At 44.5% G+C, this 20,789-nt stretch overlaps 1 long non-coding RNA gene across 2 annotated transcripts in view; it reads left to right on the top strand.

The window, feature by feature from the left end:
* LOC308199787 overlaps positions 1-20,484 on the top strand; it is a 32,516-nt gene extending 12,032 nt beyond the window's left edge. For both annotated transcript variants that reach the window (XR_013954943.1, XR_013954944.1), the window contains exons 3-4: positions 14,703-14,837; positions 15,165-20,484. This is a non-coding gene — a long non-coding RNA (uncharacterized lncRNA). The remainder of the gene's footprint in view (positions 1-14,702; positions 14,838-15,164) is intronic.
* The last annotated feature ends 305 nt before the right edge of the window (positions 20,485-20,789 follow it).

The raw sequence follows: 20,789 nt of genomic DNA, 5'->3' as shown, positions 1-20,789 counted from the left end.
GAGGTTTCTCAGTATTAGCCCTAAGAGCTGGTGGGAGTGGAGCGTTCCCGAGAAGTGATCAGCGGAACAGCAATTTCCCGCAGCTGCTGCTCCATGTGAGGTGCTGGGAATCAGTCCTCCTCTGATTCACTACCTGCTGTCCCCAGGGCCAGACCGTTCCCAGCCTGAGGGCTCCGCGCGCTCTCGCAGTGCAGAGGGGTCAGTGAGTCCCTGTGACTGCCTTGAACGGAATAGAGTGGAAACGGTTCCCAGAAACACATTACAATTGGAATGGAAAGAATCAAGGCTAAATCGGAAACTGAAGAGAGCGTCCCAGGCTCAAAGCCTCAAATACAAGGAAAACATCCTTCACCTCTCAGAAAGGAGTGTTCACAGTTTACCACTGGCAAAAAATTCTCTAGGTTATCCAGAATGCTCTTCCCCTTTTCCTTGTAAACCTGATGCACTAGAAGACAGAAGCAAAGGAGTAATTTAGATGCAAAGAACATTCACTGTGCTTGCACCAAGCCCCTTACATTTTATAGGAACACTTTAAACAGTGAAGGACCTTTGAGAGGAGTCACCAGGTCCAGTAGTATAGGAAGTGGTCCACATGCAGGAAGACTGGGTAGATTATGTAGGCAAAAAAATGTTTTAACAATTATTTTATGGTCTTACCGGAGTAAGTAATTCCTGTGTGCTGATCCTGTCACTTTTTTTTTTTTTTTCTCTTTGTGAAGCCTTTATAAGGAGATAACAAACTTTAAATTGAAGTAACCTGTGGTTTCTTTTTTTTTCTTTTCTTTTCTTTTCTTTTTTTTTTTTTAACCCACACAACTATTTTTCCTGCTCAGTTGTTGAATGGTTTATAATGTGACGTATGCTGAATTTCAGGTACCATTGAAATGATTTCAGCGAAACTGCAAATGTAGAAATAAGGCAAAACCTTGCCTTTATGCAAAGGAAAGCAAAGCAAAGACTACAAAAAAGGACTTTCCCAGGCTTTTTCTATTTCTTCTTTGATGTCATTTCATCCGATATTTATTTGAAAATCTAAACATGAGAACATGTACTTCCTGTGCCTGACACTGTTTCTATTTCTGAAGTAAAGGAAATGATTATTTTCCTATTCACTTATTTCTTTTGTACTGATTCAGCCACAAATGTTAGTTGACCTCAGCTGGATACGGATCTGTCCAGGCTTTTCTGTTTTGCTCCTTGTGAAATCTTGCATCTGTGCCTGCATGAGTCCTCTCCCACCTTTTTGGTTTCCCAACCTGTGTTTTTATTTACAGTCTGTAGCAGGCAGTCTATTGCTGTGTGCCCAGAAACCACAATGGGTGTGAGTGTAGAGTGGTAGCAGACCACACCATACACACGCTGATATTTTTATGAAGTCGGCCTGGTCATTTTCAATAACCCTTGCTGGTACAGGAAGATGACGTCTGGTGTTGTGATCATACCAAAAATCCCCCGTTGTTTTTGGCATGAATCAACTTAGAGTTGTTCCTGTTTGAGATGCAAAACCCGAATCCCAACGCCCAAATGCTGCAGTGCGATGAAGCTGTGTGGGCAACCCCAGTGCCCCCAGACCCACAACCCAGCAATCTCTATCTAATGATAAGGGCTTATTATTAAATTCCTGTTTTTGTGATACTGGGTACGCATAAGGCGTACATGGGTGGTCTGATGGTGGCACGCACCATATATCTCGTTGTTCAGCTTCCTGACTTGGTGCTTCTAAACACATACTGTAGCCTTCAAAGATGCGTATGTGCTTAACGCTCTATTCTGAAACTTGAGTATTTATAACAACAAATAGTTGTTCAAATTACTTTCCGGATTCCATTGTTTAGCTTGACTTGATAGTTTAGAATTTGGTAACAGATCTTCAAGATCTGTCTTAGAGCTGCGGATTTGAAACAAGGACCTATCCTGTTGCTCATTCTGTGCCAAAAGTTAAACTGCTGGCCCATTTCTGCAGGTATCTTGTTGGAGCAAATGCTTCTGTCTAACAAGTTACTATGGGAATGCCTCCTGAAAGCACATAGGTACATCGTATTGCATATCTGTGGGAACGGTTCCTCCTCTCCACAGAAAGCCATGCGTCCCTGCTGACTCACACAGCGTAAGGAGCCATCCCATAATTTTGGTGGAAGGTCTGCAAGACAGGGTCCAAATCTGAGGAAACATGCTATGCCAATCTTTATGGTTCAGCAAGGACTTTCCCTCTTCTGATCTACTTTGCTGTGGGCCAGATGGGATGGCAAGATTTGTAACATCTTGTAGCAGTGGTACCAGTTCCTTCTCTTGTCTTTTATTTAGGATGAGGTGGATGGTGAAGAACAGTTTGATTTCTGGAGGAAAGCTCTTAGGCCTTTTCAGAGCAGACTGCAGTCTCCTTGATGACAGCATGTTTTGGGAGACTGCGATGCTTCCTGTTCTGTGAAGTGGTACAAACAAAAGGGGTGTTTAGTTGGCCAGGGTCACTCCTGATGTCCTGTACTATGGTGCCTTTCCCCAGCATGGCCAATAAGGACCAGGTGTGCACACAGCTGGTCTGCCAGGGTGCTCAGCACTGGCCCTTTCAGCACACACAGAAAATACTTAAAACTTCTGCAGACAAGGATTATGGCGGGCTGCCCAAGGTCACAAAGAAAGTCAGGGCAAAAAGGAGATGTGAATCTAGATCTTTATGCGCTACACTGGGTCTATGGCTACCAGACCTGCCTTTCTCCTCTCTGTCCTTGGCTTGGGGTAGCTCACTTTTTCCTCTGTAGTTTAAAAAGTCCTCCCTGGCAGCTGGCAGAAAGCATTTCATTCTGCACAGGGCTTCTGAAATTGAGGTATAGCTGATGCAGATCACTAAGTGATGTCTCTCCCCAGCTGTGTGAGGCTGTTTGTGAGCTCTCTCTTCTCTTCCAGCGTTGGCCATAAGACTGAGAAACCTCCCAGTTTTGCTTTGTGTCCATTTTGTGGTGAAGCTGATGCCAGCTGATTTCTGTCTGTTTCTCTACTGGCATGAGTTTTATTTTACTAAATCTTCTAAATGGCTGTGCACGGGAGAAATTGCAGCTGGATTTTTTCAGGAGGTCTTGATGAGCAAGAGCAGTGGAAATGCCACACTGCTTCCCCACAGAAAAAGCTCCTGATGAGCTGAAGCAAAACACGAGCTCGGAGTGGGAGCAGCAGCTTCCTCCCTGAAGGCTGATGGAAGATTAGGCGTGCTTACATGACCCACAGAAAGAGATGCTGGTTGCCTGTGTCTGTCTCGCCTGTGACGCAGACCCAGTGGGGCTAAATCTGCATGGGATGAAATTAAGCGGACCTCCCCAATAGCAACAGAGCCACCAGGGGCTGGCACTGTGGTTTTGGATTTAAATACTCTCTGCAGTGATGTGGTTGATCAGAAAAGAGAAAAGGGATGGCTTGTAGCCCTCGGGAAGCCATGTCTGCTCAAGAGTGTCCTGAGAAGCTGCCCGCGTTTGCTGATGCCAGGTCAGCTCTCCTGGAGCTACTGCTTGCAGCCTGCGGGATTGCGCAGCGCCAAGTCGGAGGAATGCTACGCCACGCCTGGGGCCTCTAGACATTGTTGTCCTACAGATAAATAACAGGGTTTGAGCTGCTGACGTTGCTTGTAACACTGTGAGTCAGGTTTTCCAAAGAACATGGTGCCTGATGTGCTGAGCTGGGGGAAAAGCTGGCTTTGCATTTAGGTGTCTGCTGGCGCACCGTGCCCTCAAGAAAGTTTGGTGCTCTGCTGCGGGATCTGCGTTTTCATGGGTTTTGTGGCTCATATCTTCTGCTCAGCCTTGAGGCTAGCCTAGCCTCACTGGCTCTGTGCTGCTTCCCTTGATATGATACCCCAGTTCAGGGTGGGCTTGTGCTTGCCCGCCCCCTCGATTTTGAGGATCTCCAGCTGGCTTTGTTCCTGGAGAGGCAAAGAAGGCCACCTTGCCCTTGCTGGCCTTCACAGATGAGACTGTTCCTGCCCCCTGCAAAGCCTGGGAAGAGCCAGGCATTGCAAGAGGCATATTTAAAATGAATAGAGAAAGGTGTGTCTTTGCACAAGGTTCTGTTCAGCCTTGGAGCAAAAAAAAAATCCACTACGGTTATTAAATACACAGAAACTACTTCTGTCTCAGGAAGTCCCTGAGCTGTATAGTGCCAGACTATGGGTCTGTATTCAGGGGGAAACATCGCTGTATGCCTGTGCTCCTCTTACACTCTTCCAAACTGGAGCCTGGCTGGTTTCAGTGAGCAGAGGTGTAGCAGGATGGGCTTGGGTGCCACCCCGTGCCTCTGCTCCTGGGCCTTGCCGTTGTACGCGGCCCTCCTGGGGGCCGAGGTGGTGCCTGAGGGGCAGCTCCGGCCTGCACCGCCAGGGGAGAGAGACCAGGCGGGCTCCAATCCCCTGTGTACCAGGCGATTTCTGCTTAGGCCTGTGTTTATTGTTAAAAAAGGAAATACAGCTGTCTGCTTTCCTCACTGCATCGATACCAAGAAAAACCACAGAGATGAAACTGTCACAGGACAAACCCCAGACCTTCTCAAAATGATTCCAGCTGTGCTTCTCTTTTTGTGTAACATAGAGGGTTTAATATTTTCACTGGTTTTCTCTGTATGTGTTGTTGTTGTTGGTTTTTGTTTTTTGCCTTAGGCCACAGACCAGACACAGTGTCAGAGGCAAATGTCAGGGTAAACACTGCAAGTCCAGTTGGCTCAGCTACCCTGAAGGGGTCACTCCTTTGGCCTACTGTCTTCCCTTTCCCTGTATTATTATTTCCCATTTTTCCTTTTTTTTTTTTTTGTGTGTGTGTGTAGTGATTTTAGACATTGTAGTTCAGCTATGAGACTCTCCTTGTGCCCCACTTCTGACCCTGATGCAGCAGTAGCTCTGAGCATAGACCATACACATCTGTAGGGAGAGAAATACTAGCATGCCCAGCCCTCCCTACTACAGCAGTGGCTGTGCCACCTTGCAAGCTGTCCATGGAACCCGTGTGCTTGCCTTTTTGGGCAGCTTATTTCTCTTCTGTGAGGAAAAGGCTGAAGTCCACGTGGAAGCATTGTGAGGACAGCCAACTAGACCATGCTATTTAAATGAAATTCCAGTTTGTCTGGCTGCCAGGGCAGCTGTTCCTTTGAGGCTGAAGCTTCTTTTGAAAAACAAAACAAAACAAAAATTGACCATAAAAAGGTCAGGAACTATACAAAGCACTGAGCTATTCAGGATACCATCAGCTAGGGATGGAGAGTTGTGTGTGCCTGCCTCCTGCACGCTCGCAGTCCCTGCCTGGGGCCAGGCTGGACACTCAAATCCTGCTGTGTGTAAGAATGTTGATTGTTTGGGGTTTCTTTCTCCCCAAAGGTCAAAACTGTCTGAAAAACAGGGCTTCAGACTACTCCCTGAAACCTTTCCTTCCAAGGAAGAAAATAAAGCCCTTTAGTGTTGTTTAGATGGAGTAAATTGATGTGGTTTTGGTTTGTATCTTAATAATTTATATTTTACTCTGGTCTATTTCTACAATATTGAATGAAAACATATTGAAACCACATCATTTGGAAAGGGGGGGATCCCTGAGCAGTTGGTTTGCTGTGACTGGGTATGGGAACTTTTGCCCCACTGCCATTTTTACCTGAGCCAGGGTATTGGCAAAACTGATGCTGAGTAGTCAGATGGAAAAGCAATCCCATTGCAGTTTTCCAAAAAAATCTCATACTTATCTTTGCCATGCAAGAGCGTGGGAAAGTGTACTGTCTTTCATATCTAATGTATATATTAGAGACTGTATGATCCAGCCTGAATGCCTACTTAAGCACTTAACCCCTGTTGATTTCAATGAAAATGTCACGACCAAGCATCCTTTGAATGCCAGGGCCTGATCTTAGCTAGCTGGATGCAGAAAGCTTTTGGCAGTGCAAAGAACTAGCCATCCTCCCTGGGGAAGGACTGCAGCCGAGGAATGCTACTTGCCATAACACTTATGATGGACTCTCAAATAGAAGTTGTGGCTAAGGCGAGTGTCTGTGCTAAGAGAATGGGTCAAACCAATGGGAAGTCATTTAAATTGCAAAAAATACTGCTCAAAGGGAAAAAAGAATAAAAGGCTTTATAGGTTAAGTGAGTGTAACATACTGTATGAAAAGAAAGGTGAGAGTGCAAAACGGTGATGAAAGATGAAATTTGGAAGCTAAAATAGTGATCTATTCTATAGGGAAAACAATGGAAATGAAATGTTCAGATGCTGGAGATGCCACTAGCTGACCTACAATGGTGCTTCATGAGAACATCAGTGGGGAATGTCGCAGGTCCCCAGTGCATGGTCCTGGGAGTACAGCATAGCATTCAAGTAACACTCTGAGTTCATGCGAATTCAAGCTAATGCAGAAGCTATGGGAAACCATTTGGTTTCCTTTGACAAGATGAATTGTTTGGCAGTGAAACTAAGTATTCTGTTGATGGTGGGAAAAAAAAGGCATTTCAGCCATATTTATATTTTCTTCTCTTAGTTTTTTTTTTTTTTCAAAAAATGCATGAAGAAAATTTAATTTGCAGGTTAGAAGTTAAGTATTGTGTTGGTTTCACCCTGATGGACAGCTAAACACCACCACAACTGCTTTTTCTCTCCCCCTCCTCAAAGGATGAGGAGGAGAAAATACAATGGGAAAAGGGCTCAAGGGTTGAGGTAAAGACAAGAAGATAACTCACCATTTACTGTCACAGGCAAAACAGACTCAAAATAGGGAGATTAATATAATTTATTGCCTATTACTAGCAAATTAGAACAGTGAGAAACTAAAAACAAACTAAAAACCACCTTCCCCCCCCAGCCACCCTCTTCTATCCTTGGGGAGGTTTAGGTTAGAAATTAGGAGACATTTCTTCTCAGAAAGAGTAGTCAGGCACTGGAACGGGTTGCCCAAGGAAGTGGTCACGTCACCGTCCCTGGGGGTGTTCAAGGAAAGGTTGCGTGTGGTGCTTAGGGACATGGTTTAGTGGGTGACATTGGTGGTAGGGGGATGGTTGGACCAGATGATCTTGGAGGGCTCTTCCAACCTTAATGATTCTAGGATTCTACCTCCTCCCCCTGAGGAGGGGGCACAGGAGAACAGGGAATGGGGGCTGTGGTCAGTCCCTCATGCTTCACCTCCGTCGCTCCTTCACAGTCACTCTTCTGCCCCTGCTCCACGTGGGGTCCCCCCCACGGGATGCCGTCCTTCCCAAACTGAGCCTGCAGGGGCTGCCCACAGGCAGCAGCTCTTCAAGAACTGCTCCCACACAGCTCCGTACCACGGGGTCCATCCCCCAGGAGCAAACTGCTCCAGCACGGGTCCCCCACGGGCGGCAGCTCCCCCCAGACCCCTGCTCCTGCGTGGGCTCCTCTCCACGGGCTGCAGCTCCGGCCCGGGGCCTGCTCCTGTGGGGGCTCTCCATGGGCCGCAGCCTCCTCCAGGCCACATCCACCTGCTCCACCGGGGGCTCCTCCACGGGCTGCAGCGTGGAGATCTGCTCCGTGTGGGACCCATGGGCTGCAGGGGACAGCCTGCTCCACCAGGGGCCTCTCCACAGGCCGCAGGGGAGCTGCTGCTGCCTGCCTGGAGCACCTCCTGTCCTCCTGCTGCACTGACCTGAGGGTCTGCAGGTCTGGTTCTCACTCCTCTCTCCCAGCTGCTGTTTTGCAGAAGTCCTTTTTCCCTTTCTTAAATCTACTCTCACAGAGGCACAAACAACCAGCTCTGGCCAGCAGCGGGTCCCTCTGGAGCCAGCTGGAGCTGGCTCTGGTCTGACATGGGGCAGCTGCTGGGCTCTGCTCACAGCGGCCACCCCTGCATTTTTGCTGCTACCAAAACCTTGCCACGTAAAACCAATAAAAATTTATGCATCTTTAGGAGGCAAAATGCTCTCAAAGCAAGATACTTGTGAGTTTCACGGTTTCCACTTATGTTATTCATAACATTTACATTAATCAGGACGTGATGTTTCTAAGACAGTCAATTGCTCAGCCAAGAGGCTAAATCTAAAATAATCAATCAGCTCCTACTCAGGAAGTAACCTCCTCTGCTTCCTGTCAATGTAAATTATGTTAATGTAAAGAGTATAATTTAATGCAGTGTATAGACTGTTAATGGAAAGAAATGTTAATTTATTAATTGAATCTTTTTTTTTTTGTTTGCATCTTTTCAACTAAACTGACTTGTCACTGATGTGCTTATTTTAATGCCATGAAAAAAATACAATATGAATAAATATAGCACATGAAATTGATTTTTTTAAAAATTTTATTTAAAGATAAAAGCCAGAATTTGAAATATTTGATGTTGGGACAGGTGGATGTTATGGATGTTAGCCAGAGAGCATAAAACAGCAGATTTGTTTTTCCCTAGCTCTTGTGTGGCTGGAATACTGTATGAGTAAGTTTACTTATACAGTGACAAGAACCCCATGAAAAGAAGTTTTGGAGGATTTGTGCTTCTCAGGGAGTGTGCTATGCGATGCAATGGACAGGATGTTCACACATGGGCAGAAGGGCATATGGTGTTGTTGCGGGTGGGCTTTCATCCAGACTGCAGTGTCCTGTTGTGAGGGCATGATCCTCAGAAAGAGTTGGTATTGCTTAAATGTGACCCATGTCCTTTTAGTTCCTAATACTTGGTGTTTGGCACTTGACAATCTGGTTTTAGAGATTTTTTCTTTCCCTGTGGTTCTTGTTCTCATAGCTTCTTAATCATTCTCCTCTGCCTTGGCTTCCTGAAAGGAGTGCATCTGTTCTCTTGTGCTGGTTTCAGTCTGAGCTGAAACCACAAAACTCAGATTAGACTCTTCAAAAGCTTTACCAGGCTTCAGGAACTCCTGAAGCAAATCTGGGCCCGTTTTCATGCAAATCCAAATACCTTTTATGGTTTCGTTTCAACTTGACATTTTGATTTTGAGATTTTGAGTTGCTCAGACCCTAGGGCTTTATGTGAAACCCAAAGGGCGTGAACTTACATGAACTGAAATGGAAAAATATTCAGATGAACCCACTGAAGACTGAAACTATGTTCCCACAACTGTGCTTAATAAACCGCTCTGTTTTTTTCTTAATTGGAGAAGTGGCAGCTTCTGTTCCACAGCTTGAAGCGCACGGCAAGGCATAGTTTTCAGTTTATGTATTCTGGGTATTAATTAGGTATCCCAGTAAATCACGGATGGTTCATACCCTTCCAACTGGGAAGTCGGTAAATACACATCTTTTCCATCAAAGTGTGACCTGAGTAGCCAAAAACCAATGTTTTCCCTTCTTGGGGTGTGCTGATGCAGGACTTATGCTTCTCGTCATGGTGGGTTGCCAGCTCTGTGGCTTCCAGGAAAACTAAAGCTCCTCCTCTGCCTCGACATGGCTGAGATCAGCGGTGGCCAGCCTAGCCCCAGCTGTGGTGGGGAAGTCCTGGCTCTGCTGTATCCTAACGCTTCCAGCATCATTTCTGTTTCTTCTGGTGGTGGCCCACTGGATCCTGTTGACCCTCTGCTGAATCACTTTTGTGGACTGAAACCCTAACAGCCCTGGGGACGTGTGCTGCTGACAGAAGTAGCCATGCTCAGGCACTGGTGGCTTGGTGCCATCCCTCTCTTCTGCCCTCACCACCCACCTTGCCAAAGGCCGGGAGGCTGTGGGGATAGTCGTGTAGGGATGGGATGGGAATGGAGATGGGAGGAGAGAGGAGGAGAAGGAGGAGGTACTGCCTGACTCAGGTACGGGCAGGGCAGCTGTCAGGAGGGAGAGCAGTGCGTGCTCCAGGCAAGCTTTAGCAAATAGCAGGGGACTTGGTTATCATGGTAATAGCCAGTTGGGCCCAAACACACCCAAAGTTGTCTACTCTCAAGAGCAAGCCTACAAACAAAACTGCAAGGTCCTAGCATGGCAACAGATTTTAGAAGTTACGAATGCTCTTAGGGAGCCCTTGTTCCTAAGTCCTTCTCTGCAACTCTGCATGATAGCTCCTCTTTTCCACCCCCTTTTAACTCAGTTTGTGAACCCTGTCCATCCACAGAACTGTGAGGACTGGCTCTCTAAGGACATCCCCCCTGAGAGGAGAGCTGGCAGCTCTTGGCAGCCCCAAACTTCTGCTCTGTCCTTTTGCCGGACCCACTGCAGCACAGGAAAGCCGACTGTGGGTGCTGCAGTGCATGGTGCTCCTTCCCCACCCACGTCCAGTGGCAGTGGGCTTTCGAAAGGTTTCTTAACACCTGGAACAAAGCTGTGATGTTGCGATGAACATCTCTTATCGCTTCAGTGGTCCAAAGTGCTTTCCCTGCCAAATCGTGCGCACCACGTGCTCTCTGCAGGAGCAGAGGCAGACCTGCGGGGAGGGCAAGCCTCAGTGGCTCTCCTCACTTCGGGGCTTGCACTGTTTCTGTCCTTGAGGTTTCAAGCATGAGAGACTACAGTAGGCTCCATTCAAAGAAACAAATGGTAGTGGTGGGGCTCGTTTTTATTTAAAAAACCCCAAACTTATTGGCACAGCTGTTCACAAGCCCTAGGAGGGAAATCCCACAGTCTGTGACACTTCCACAGACAGATGGATAGCAGCATATGACCTTTTGGCATCATGTTCCCCTTCAGAGGCTACAACTAAAGAGAATGGAAAAACTGCTGTGGGGCTATGGCTGTGAATGGCTGCCCTCAGCCTCCGCTTTTCTTTTTTTTAACAAAGCGTGTGCTTGGAAGCAAAGGTCTGCCATTTCAAAGGCTGACTTTGATTTTGGATGTTTGTGTCCATGTGTGAAGTGAGCCATCCACACCTAGGAAAATGAGGCCTTTTGAAATGAAGCTTTCAAAACCATCAGTTAAGACTTTTTATGTTAATTAAAAGATTAATATAATTGATTTAAAGAGCATGCACATCATGGCATCCTATTAGGGACATGCTATCTGCAGTTTACATTTGGTTTACTCACTGCAAATACCATACACACAGTGAAGCAAAGAGGGTGAGGTTACTCATGGGTGGAGGGAAGCAAGTTGTCCTTGTTTAGTTATCTTGTGGTAAAAAAACATGACAACTGTATCTCCATTAGGATTTCACTATGAGCTTGCTAACGCTCAGTAACTAACTTGTTTTTGTGTTCTCTCTGAATCCTCCCCCCAGCTTCTCCTGCACTATGGGCTTCAGTTCGGAGTTACCTGATCTCCACAATCATAATTTCTGCACACTTGGTTGTTGACAGGCTTTTGGCTCTTACAGCTGGTAATGGATGCAAGGACTCAGTCACTTTCTCAAGGAGACATGGGAAACCAAGCTGGAAATTGAACCCAGGCATTCCCAGCTAAAAGTTTCATGTTTTAACTCTCTCCTCAAAACTCTGAGGCTGTTTTCCTAGGGCCATGCAGTTAGTTAATCCATCAGACCTTTTTTTAGGCTGTTACCACTCTAACACCAAAATTTACAGAGTTCCCCAGCAGACACTTTTTTTTTTTTTCTTTTAGCTGACAGGGTTAAAAAAAATCAGTCTTCCATGGTGTGCAGAAAAAACTACTGACCTGTAGTTTTGTAGTTACCTCCAATAACTTCTTAGCTTTACTGTGAACAGACCTGAGCAATGATTGTGGCCTGCCTTTCCTTCCGAAAGATTTACAGACTCCTCGCTGAGGGTGGGAACAGGGAAATTGGTATTACTTGTCCTTTACTTTTTCATATGGTTGTCAGAAAGTAATTTCTTAAGAATATTTGCTTGTCTTTCGTTCATATTCCTATGTTCAGCTCTTATGCTGAAAATATTTTCTTCAAGAATTATTTGTCTGTGGAAAAGCATATGGAGGATTTATTGGATGGTCATTGATTCTTTATCATACAAGCTTCCTCTAGGCAAGAAGGCCATCAAGCTTGACTACTTCTCCTTTTGCAAATATCGTTGTGTTAATCACAATGTGATGCCTCCTGGAAGTTCAGTGAAGAATGAAAGCCCCTCTGAACTGCTATGACCTACAAATGGCAAGTAGCAGAAACTAGGAGGATTTCAGACATATGTAATTGCCATTAGCAGCATCATAGTTGTTGCCAGAGCTCAGAATAGTTGAAGTATTCCAACAGGAATTTAATCCAAGGTTTCCAATCTTTTTTTTTTTTTTTTTTCCCTAGGATCATTTTGCACGTGCTGGGTTTGTACATCAGGAACAGTATTTGTGCTGCTGCTCAGGTGCTGGCATCCGCTTAGAGGGTGTACTTGGTCCTTCTCCTGGGTCAGCTAGCACAGCTTCTCTAGGCATTTGCCATGGCCAGGCTGGCAGCAGCTTGGAAATCACCGAGGTGTTTTCTGGTGGAGGAGCATCTGTTGAAGAGCAGCCAGTCTGTTGGGTTCAGTTTAAACAGGTCAGCAGAACAGATCATTTGTTTTTTCTTTAACCAGAACTTACTGAGTTTCCTACAGGCTCCTCAGCTACAATATGTTATGGTTTTGCTGGTAGACAACGTGGTGTTTGGCAGTTTTGAGTGAGTCTTAACCCTTTGTTTGGGTGGCTGCAGCTATGGGATTAAAACTTCTTAAATCAAAGCTGTGAGTAATGTTTCCTGACTTCTCTTGCCAGCCAAATCGCAGGGATGTTTTTCGGTGTATTGCTTAAAAAAAATGTCTGAAAAAGTTGTTTAAAGTGATGTGCCTGTAAAACACTATCTGATCATTTTGTTTGCATGAAGGGCTGCAAAAAGGTAGAAAACTGCAACTTTGCTCAGTTTGAAGTGTTTTGCTTTTTTATGGAGCCTTTTAATAACATTTGGCTGGAGCTTTGTATCTGCTTGGTTAATAATAGATAATTTGTATAATGAGAAGGCTGTTAGACATCAGAGTGACAGGTCAGGATTGGTTCTGCTGCAAATGAACCAAGTCACTCACAGGACTGTGGCCAGAGGGGAAAGCCATGTAGGGCTGTTTCAGGAGCTGTGTAATGAGCTGATGAATGTGGCTCCAGTGTTTCTTTCTGCTAATGTAGAAACAGTGGTGAATAAATACCAAAAACAAAATCCATGCACCCACTTTAAAAAAAGAATACACAATTTATATTCTTGGTTCATTGTAACTTAGTTTTGAGAGGCAAGACCGTGTCCTTTGAAGACTTTGGTCATCTTAAAACAACGCTACAGGTCCAAGTGACATTTTGTCTGTAGAAGAGGCGAACTGACGTACTTCTCAACAGTTCTAACGTTTAGTTGTGAGTGACCTCAGAGCTGAAGACATCTGTGCATTTATGGGGCAGGATGCTCTTGATCCTCAGAGTCAGCTGGGAGTTGGATCCAGTGGTCAGAAAGCACAGGGAGGTGTTTAGATTTGAAAACAGCTGTCGCCCGCGTACAGTGGGCTGGTTCCTGTTTAACGTTTCATTTCAATCTTCTTGTTTGTGGGTGCAACAAGAGGCCAGAGAAGTTTACTTCTCATGAATAATTTTTATATCCTGTGGCAGTTTATTGTAGCTGGCCTATCTGCATTCTCTGAGCAAATCAGAAGTAGCTGGAAAATAATAAACCACCGAAACAGTTGCAAGGGCAAGAGATGGAAATCTATAGCCTTCAAAAATGGAAAACAAAAAACTTTAGACAGCAATGGAAACCATGCATCAGTTGAAACAGAAAAGAGCACTCGGATTTGCATTGGGTTGAAAAAAACGGCTTACTTAATACACCTACTGAGTGTTGTTTCTCCCTCTCCCCCCACACCTGAGTACTTTGGTTTTCACTAATTGGCTTGTTACAATGGATTGGTGTGCCCTTAGCTTTACCCAGGTCTCTTTGTCTTCTGTACTGTGTTACCAGTGACCCTGGTCTTTTATTTCAGTACAAATGTTATAACAGGTTTGAAAAACCATATGGATGGTGCAGACTTACCAGAGATATTATTTTTTCAAGAAACTTTTTTTTTTTTTTTTTTTAATTTTAAGGTTCAACACTGGATGGATTTTCTTTCGCATGATGCCTATGAGTACCTCTGGCTCAGGTTTCCAGCCACTGTTTTTTTAGGGGACGGATGGGGAGAAGAGGAGAGAAATCGTATGGTTCCCACACTCTGAGGTGGATCGTTGTGCTGCAGCTGCTGGGCGTGATGTGTGGTGGTTTCAGTCTGAGGAGGGTTCCTACCCTCAATTCTGTTTGCTCTGTGATCTACGGCATCCACTCACACTTAAGCATCCTGGTGGCAGCAAGAATTAATGTTCTTCACAGAAAACTGACCTGAAAGTAGATCAGTTCCCTGCAAGGATGAAGGACTGCCCATGGCTTCAAGCACTGCCCATTGATTTGGTATGCCCAGGAGCATGTTCAGGCCCTTCCACTGTCTCGGTTATCCTTTTGGCCATTCCTGTCAGTGAATTTTGCTCCCAGGCATGGATGCAACCTCTAGACACTCAGCTGTCACCAGGCTGTAGCCCTCAAACCCCAGCTAACAAAAATGCTTCTGCAGAACAAATATTTTCCTGCCTTTTTTTTTTTTTTTAACTGCCCAATGCAACTTGATCATAACAGCATCCCACTACCAAAGTCACTCAGAGGATTTATGAAAACTGCTGGGAAAAGGCTCCATTTGCTGCTCTCAGCACCTTGCGGGACGGGGTTATAAACAGTGGGTTGGGATTTTTTTGGAAAACCATCTCAATTCAGCATGCGCTGTGTATGGCAGTCACTCAGCCTCCTCCAAAACCTTTTCCAGAGTAACTTTGCTCTGTGTACAACTTTTTTTTTTTTTTTTCCCCCAGGACCGCCTGGCCTGGCCTGGCCTGCCCTTCCCTAGGCTGACTCTTTACATCTGATGAGTCTGAAGAGCAGCAGAATGGAAGTGACTGTTTTAATAAGCACTAGGAACTTGCTGGATTTTGTTACACTTCTTTTTGGTAAGTACTTCTTCTTCCCTCACCTTGTGCCTTTTCTTCTCATTAAAACAACTGTACATCATATGACAATCATGCAGTTGGGTGGCCTCCTTCTTAAAAGTGGCTTGGCATCCTTCTCGCTGAATGCTCTATTAGCTGGAGCAGGAAAATGAGCTCTCTGGCCACGGAGCAAACCTAGCCCTTAGTGCTGCAGGGCTGTGAAAACCCATGGCAGTGTGCTCTTAGCATCTCCTGCTGCCGCCCCAGTCTACCTGCTTATGGACACAGACATACGTACAGTGAGTGTGCAACCGGGTCATGACATGCTTCTCTGTAACCCGCTTCCAGAGCGAGCGCTTCCACAAGTTGGGAGTGGGCGAAACCCGGTTTCCTACAGCTCTGTGCCTTGTGGTTTGCTTCACTGGTGCCTGGGACAGAGCAGGTGATGACTGACGTGGCTTCTGTGCTCGAGAGACATCCTGAAGACCTCGTGCGTGAACCTCCGTGCCCTTTTCCTTGGCCATGGATGCAGCTCTCCCTCCTGTTGCCAGCTGCCAGCTTGAGAAACTTCTAGGAAATTGCTGCCTTTGAAAACTCAGTACTGGGGAAATTTGGCTCAGTTTGGTGATGGGGCAGTGGGAGGATGGATAGGAACAAATGCATGAAGAAGCCCATGGCTGCATCAACCTCTTTTCTTTAGGAAACTAAAAAAATGGGCTAAATGCTTTTTCTCTCCATTTTTTTTTTTTCCTTTTCTTCTGACCATGTGGGCTATCTCCATTTATAAGAGCACCCAATTCCGTCTCTACCAGCATTTTTAAGCAGCTAGTCTGAAATTTTTCAGTGAGGACGGTCTGTCCAGGGCATGCACTTTCAGGTGGCCACCACCTGAGTTTCAGGGAGGGGATAAATGGCAACTTCACAAGCTAGGGCAGAAATCGTGTCAGTATCCTACAGCAAGACCAGCTGTGTGCCAGGTGGATGGACAGGGACAGAGCCTCCAGTGACCAGCTGAGTATTAATACGGGGCTTGGGCAAAACCAGACTGCTCCATGGCTTCACAGGGTGCCCAGAAGCTGCTATGTAGGCAAACGTAAGGAGAGGTAGCTGCCCCCAGAGGGTCAGGTGTTGCTTGCCTGCGTGCTCAGCAAGCTGTCTTTCAGATAAATGCCCGGATTTGTGTGTGGCAGCAAGCATTTATTTCCCTAGTCGCTGAGTGCTATTATTTGTTGATCATTATTCATATTTTTCCTTTCAAAGGGCCTCAGTCAGAGATTACAAAAGCAGAAATAATGCTTTCCTGACAAAACAAATTTAATGAATTATAAACAGTTGAACAAAACTGCTTACAATCAATTGAGGATAAAAGCTGTTTTGACACCCCTGTGGTAGAAGGAGCTGAATGCTGAACACATTCTTAGGAAGCAAGACTGTCTCACAAATGAGGTACAGACAGCAAAATATTTGCAAATAATTTCCTTTCATTCTTCTCAATAATTCATTTTAAAAGTCTCTAGGGCCCTGCTTCTACAGCTTCAGCAGCTGTAGGCCAAACTCTCTGAGTCCTTTTTAAGGATTCAGATGCAGGCAGCTTGGGAGCCTATGATTTATAATTCAGCAAAGGAACCATACAGGTGCATTTCATGTGGTTTGGTAGCCTAGGGCTCATGTAACTGTGCTTTACCACCATAACTGCTTCTACACCAGCGGTAGTTTAACTGTATCAGTGCAGCTATAGTGGTACAAAACCTGTGTGGCTTTTGGCAGTGGCTATCTCCCTTTTAGATGTGAGTTAAAAGTTCTTTTGAGCAAGACCATGATGCTAGGACCACCTGAACCTACAGCTCTCAGACAGTGGTTGCCTATATTGAAGGCTCTGCAGCACTATGTGAAGTTTGCCACTGGAGACAGGGAAACAGATGAGCATAATACTTTCAGCAGGGAAATAGGTATTTGCATCTTATTTATTTATTTATTTATTTCCCAGTGAAATATCCAAAGAGCTATTCTCAGTTCTCTGTCTTAGAAGACAGAAGTTCAGAGAAGAACAAAGTGCTACTTGCTGACAGAAAAAACACCTTCTGTGGCCCGGGTTTGGCCATCCTCTTGAGCATGTATGTTGAGGGGGTGGGCAGTTTACATGCTTTTGTTCAAAAAGCTCATGTTCAAAGCCTTTGCTGGATTACAGAGACTGCACACAACGTGATGTTAACAGAGTTTTCTTTGCTGTGAGTGCTCCTTGAAGAGCTGCTGGCTGCCATATTACATCTACTAAAACGTCATCAGCCCTGTCAACAGGTGCACCTCACCGGTGGTGGGTAGGAAATGCATACATTTACTGTACCAATAGTTTATTTTGTGGTGCTTTGTCTGTTTGCAAGTCTTCCTTGTCCTTTTCCTTTTGCAAGGCGGTTGACCAGGAAAAGATTGGTAACTTGCTCTGAATGCAGTTGTTTTTCTTGTAAACTGAAAAAAAGGAGGAGGCAGTTGGGATCTCTAGCACTGCCTATCAGATATGACTCCTTTACACATCTTTTGATGTATGTTGAGCAGTGCTAATCTAGTTGAGGATCAGACACAGGGGTCTTTCTTCAGTGCAACAATAATCCCATTATTTTATGCTGCTGATACCTGTGTTGTGGCCTAATTTGACCTCCTGTCAGATATATAACTCTATGAATATCTCATTGTGGTTCTTTTCCCACACCCAGTTACCTTTTAACAGGGGATAATGGTATAGGTTAAATATTCTGTACATATTATAATTGTAGGAGATTGTCTGTGTGTACCATTAAGCTCGTATAGTGGTTGATTTGTTTTTTTGGCTTTGCGTAATTCAAATCTATTTTCTTTTCCTCATATGAAAGCTCAAATGGATATTGGCTGGAGCATAGCAAGAAAAAATATTTGGATATTACCTAGGAAAATGAATGACATTGCAAAACTCCTTACATTTGTAACTGGAATGAAATAGTTTTGGTTTTCACACTTCTCTTCACTTTCATAAAAAAAAAAAAAAAACAACAAAACAAAACAGCAGCTGCTATTCACATTGCCGTGAGTTGCATCAAGCAGAACTGGCAAACGTTCTCCTCAGCATAAAACCACAAATGCCAACCATGTTTTTTCACAGGGAGGAATGAAATCAGCTGGTTTTGGGGAAAGCAGTTGGAAAAGACTCTTAGTTCTTTTTTCCTTTCTCTGAGTATTATCTAGGCCAGAAAGAAAAAGTACTGTTTGTCCCTAGAGAGCCAATGGTTTTGGACGTTAGTGCTCATCTTTATTACTTCCCAGTAGAAGCAGATGCAATTTAGTAGCACAAAATATGAAGCTCCCTACTTGAAGATGAATAGGATAAACTTTTACTGTTGCTGGCACACAAAGGAAGAAAGAGATTTAGGTCTGTACGAGGATGCCATAAACCACCACTATGACACTGAGTTGGAAGAAAAGATAGTGATAAACCTGGCTTACTGGGTGAGGGCTTTTCTGAGTAGAAACAGGGCAATATTGGTCCATATCTACACGCATTCTTCAATGAAATATTTTATATAGCTTTGATTACCCATGCTTCACAACAGTTAATTAATTAAACTGTAACAGGTGCTACTCGTGAGAAGAATGGCGTGCCATCCTGAGGAAAAACCATGGAAAGGCACTGGTTTTGGAAATGGAGAAATGAAGGTTGGAATAGGATATGATGGCTCTTTATAAATGTATTTTTGGGAACAGGGAGAGGACATAAATCATAGAGGGAGAAGAGGTACTTAAGTGACACTATTGGCACAAACCCAATTGGCTAGAAATTTGTCATGAGGAAATTACTTAAAAAACTATTAAGTCCATTCAAAGAATGAAGTTCTGGATCGGTCTCTCAAGCAATGTAATGAGGACAAGGACTTAATTCATTTTTTTAAAAACAGAATGTACTGTTATTGAAGTGATTGTGCTGCAGAGGATCTTAGTAACAGACAATAAGATACTTCTTCAGACAACCATGAACTAGCATGTCCAAATGGATCAGAAAGAAGGCTGATTGGAAAGATGACTTTGCATTCTCCTATATTAAATCCATGCCTGGGTGCCTGTACAGGAAGGATGCAGGAGCCAGGGAAAAAAACCCTTACCGTGCTCCACCCTGCAGATTGGCTACAGATTGGTTGTGGCAGGAGGTACATCTAAGTGAAAATCTGATACTGTTCAAACCTCTGCTGGAGGGAAGGAGCACCCTGTATGTGTCACTAGGTTAACTAGTCCCTGGATTTAGAGCTGAGACAGAAGTTTCCTGCCAGCTGAGAGAGCAGTGCTCCCCTCCTTCCCTTGTCCCATGGGGATAGGGCATGGTCCTCTTCCAAGGTCTGCATGGGAGCTCATGCTGATAGCCTCCTTCTACTGTGAATAAGGAGAAAGTGGCATTTTCAGGGCACATTTTCAGTGATGCATCTGACCTATTTCACACATTGACTTCAGGACGAGATGAAGAGTGCCCCAGAATTTCATATCCCTTTTTGTTGCCCATACTAGGAGTCAAGATGGGTAGTTATAATCCAGAAGAAACTTCTTGTCCTGAGGACAGGGTATGGCAAGGGGAAGGATATATATATATTTTTTTTCTCCGAATATCTCGTTGCTTTGATGAGTTTTCCTAGGGAAACAAGCATTTGTTTAAAATGGGAGGAATTAAGTTCTTCAAATCATCAGTTTCCTTGGCTATTCAAAACTGCCATCAGCTCTCAACCCATCAGTACTTTGATTGGCATCAGGGAGGGCTTTACCACCAACCTTTATGGAAGAAGAACTGAGGTAACATGAAAGCACTTTGGTGTCTGCGTGTCTGCATGTGGTTAGCATTGCAAAACAAGACAGCAACGCTTGCAGCTTTCCTGAGATGTACTGATTTACATCATGATATGCTGCCCAGTTACTATGGGGACCTTTAACAGCACTTTCCTTTTTTGATTATGGTGGATCTTACACATGTGAATGTTTGTTTGTGTGTGTACGTGACATGCATGTGTAAGCATCTGCTGTGGGATGGGAAGAGGAAATGCATTTTGTTTGTCATTTAAAGAGGAGCTGTTTCTTTTTTTTTCTTTTTCTTTCTCATAGGAAGCAATCTCGCTTTGCAAGCATATTTCTTTTAAGTGCGCATGCTGGAAATGTTTATACTTTGCTTCCAGAAACTAAGCTACTGAGAATGTAATATCAATTATACAATACCCATATGTCTGCATTATCATTTGGACTGTTGTGGAAATTATATATATATAAAAAATTAACTTCAGGTGCAGTAACTTTATTTCAGAGGTGTCTGAGAGGTGCAAGATTATGTTCTGGCATCACTGAGGTTGAAAGTAACTGGAGTGGAAACAAGAAGATTACTTATATCTCAACTATAGCAATGAAAATTTTGAATTAAAGCAATCTGGAAACCTCCCAAGGTTCTTTTATTGTCTCTTTGTGTTCATCTCCTATCTTTTCTGAATAGGAGTAAGCTATATTGTGAGAAAGCTGGCAGAAAGTGGCCTTAGTCAACCGTTAAAATAGAAGGGAATTTGTGAATCTAAGATGCAGAACGGCATGTCACTGCCTTCCTTTAAATTTGGAGGCAAGGCAGCAAATACCAAGTAATCTCCTGAGTGACACTGTTGACTCATATGGGCAAGTGTGGGAGATGGTGCTTCTGCCAAGCTCTATAAGGTGTTCTTTCCTACTAGAAAAGATTTCCTTATTTCAGTATTCTTGTTTTGTTTTGCTTAGTACAGCCTGCCAAGGTAGAAAGGAAAAACCTGCCTTCATAAACAATCTACATCCGTGAGCGAAATCCGTCCTTAAGCTGCTGAAGTGTCAGTCACTTCCCCAGAAAAAAATGATTTGTTTGGTGTGTCTGACTGACATCTCCGTCCAGGGTGTCTGAATGTGTTTGACATTCTGGGTCATGGGGGGTTCAACCTGTGGAAGGAAGGATGGAGG

The sequence above is a fragment of the Anser brachyrhynchus genome (assembly GCF_964034855.1).
Source record: "Anser brachyrhynchus genome assembly, chromosome: 1".
NCBI lineage: Eukaryota > Metazoa > Chordata > Aves > Anseriformes > Anatidae > Anser > Anser brachyrhynchus.
This window is presented reverse-complemented; position numbering and strand designations above follow the sequence as displayed.